Genomic DNA, 2,772 nt, shown 5'->3' with positions numbered 1-2,772 from the left:
AGCAGCAGCTTTTCAAGTGTTTCACCAACAAATAAAACTACCATTTAATCAATGATGACTACGTGCCAGGCCTTGTGATCAGAACTTCACATGCATTGTTCATTTATTTTAAAAGTATGTATCAAGAATCCATTGTGTAATGGATACTGGTACCTGCTAGGTACAGAGAACATAACAGAGAAGATAATTCTCTGCCTTCATGGAACTGACATTCTTGTGGGACAAGACAGACAGTGAATAGCAAACATAAAAAAGTAAATTATATCTCATGTTAGAAGACGATGAGAAAAAATAAAAATAGAATTGAATAAAGGAGATCCCGGATTTAGGGATGGGGACAGAGGAGGCTTTTTATCTTTGGCTGTGCTGGGTCTTCACGGGTGCACGGCCTTTTCTCTAGTTGCAGTGAGTGCGGGCGACCCTCTAGCCGCAGTGCGCAGGCTTCTCATTGTGGGGGCCTCTCTTGTTGTGGGGCACGACCTCTGGGTGCGCAGGCCTCAGGCGTTGCAGCACGCGGGCTCAGGAGTTACAGCTCCCGGGCTGTGGGGCACAGGCTCAGTAGCTGTGGCGTACGGGCTTAGTTGCTCCATGACATGTGGGATTTTCTGGACCAGGGATCAAACCAACATCGCCTGCATTGGCAAGTAGTCCCTTGCCACTGAGCCACCAGGGAAGAAGCCCCAGAGGAGACCTTAAATAGGGTAATCTGGGGTGGGCATCATTGTGACATTTGAACAAAGACATGAAGTGGAAGCAGTTGGTCACTCCGTTACCAGAGAGAAAAGTGCCTCAGGCAGAGGGTATTCCAGGTGCAAGGCACAAAAGGTGGAGCTTGATTGACCTGTTTGTCGAGAATTAAGGGGCCAGAACCCTTCTACGTTGTCGGTGGGACTGTAAACTGGTATAATCCCTGGGGAGAACAGTACAGCCGTTCCTTAAAAAACTGCAAACAGAGCTACCAAATGATCCAACAATTCCATTCCTGGGCATACATCCAAAGAAAACTATAATTTGAAAACACACCCCAATGTTCATAGCAACACTATTTACAACAACTAGGACATGGAAGCAACCTAGATGTTCATCAACAGAGGAATGCATTAAGACACAGTACATATATGCAATGGAATATTGTTTGGACATTAAAAGGAATGAAATAATGCCATTTGCAGCAACATGGACAGACCTAGAGATTGTCATACTGAGTGAAGTAAGTCAGACACAGAAAGACAAATATCATATATCACTTACATGGGGAACCTGATAAAAGGATACAAATGAACTTATCTACAAAACAGAGATAGAGTTACATACAGAAGACAAACTTGTAGTTACCAGGGGTTGGGGGTAATAAATTAGGAGATTGGAACTGACATATACACACTACTATATATGAAATATACAATAGGATTGGGGGCAGGAGGAGAGGGGACGGCAGAGGGTGAGATGGCGGGATGGCATCACCAACTCGATGGGCATGAGTGCGAGTAAACTCCGGGAGTTGGTGATAGACAGGGAGGCCTGGCGTGCTGCAGTCCATGGGGTCGCAAAGAGTCGGACACAACTGAGTGACTGAACTGAACTGATATGTAAAATAGATAACTAAGAAAGGCCTACTGTATAGCACAGGGAACCCTACTCAACACTCTGTAATGGCCTGTATGAGAAATCAATCTAAAAAACAGGGGATATGTGTATGACTGACTCACTGCTATACGGCAGAAACTAACACAACACTGTAAATCAACTATCTTCCAACAAAATTAAATATATATACATGCATACACACACACACACACACACACACACACACAAAGGGACCCTCTAAATTATAAACACTATGTATGTGAGTTAATCCTCTCATTTACTATCCCCACATCAGGGCAATAACCCATTTGGTAGGAGAAATAATAGAAAATGAGAAATAGAATTGGGAAATCTCTGAAACTCTGCTATGGGCAAACCATTTAGATAAAGGGTAATTAAACATATCACAAGACAAGATAATGCATCTAAATTTATATACAGTTTCCATGATACTTAGTGCCATACATAAAAATAATCCATATGTAAAGTAAAATTCCAAATACACATTTCAAAATATTAATTGCAAATATGTCCCTCTTGGTGGATGCTAGATTTTTTGTTTTATAAACCAAGACTTTGGATTATGCATAGAAGCTAACCTGCCAGGGAAATTAATCCGTAAGTGTTTGCTCTTTGGGGCTTCCTCAGTAGCGTTAGTGGTAAAGAATCCACCTGCCAATGGAGGAGAAGCAAGAGACAAGACATGTTTGATCCCTGGGATGGGAAGATCCCCTGGAGTAGGAAATGGCAACCCACTACAGTATGCTTGCTTGGAAAATTCTATGGACAGAGGATCCTGGTTGGCTACAGTCCATGAGGTCCCAAAGAGTTGGACACAACTGAGCACACAGCACATGACATGCTTTTTCATTTAAAAAATATTTACTAAAGACCTATAAGTTTAAGGTTCTTCAAAAAAGTGCATGCATGTGTATTCAGGGGACTTTCTCAACCCAGGGATCAAACCTGCATCTCCTGCATTGCAGTTGGATTATTTACCACTGCACCACTTGGAACTTCAAAAAAGTACATGCCTTTTAACACCTCAAAATGACAGTTTAAAAAAAAAATGGCCAAAAAGATAACCTTGGTGTAGCGCATCCTTTTACTGGAAGGAAATCAGCAGAAGTGGTTTTCTCTTACTAACACCTTTCAGGCTCTGTGACACAAGACTGCACCAAACTG

The sequence above is a fragment of the Cervus canadensis genome, chromosome 29 (genome assembly GCF_019320065.1).
Source record: "Cervus canadensis isolate Bull #8, Minnesota chromosome 29, ASM1932006v1, whole genome shotgun sequence".
Classification (NCBI taxonomy): domain Eukaryota; kingdom Metazoa; phylum Chordata; class Mammalia; order Artiodactyla; family Cervidae; genus Cervus; species Cervus canadensis.
This window is presented reverse-complemented; position numbering follows the sequence as displayed.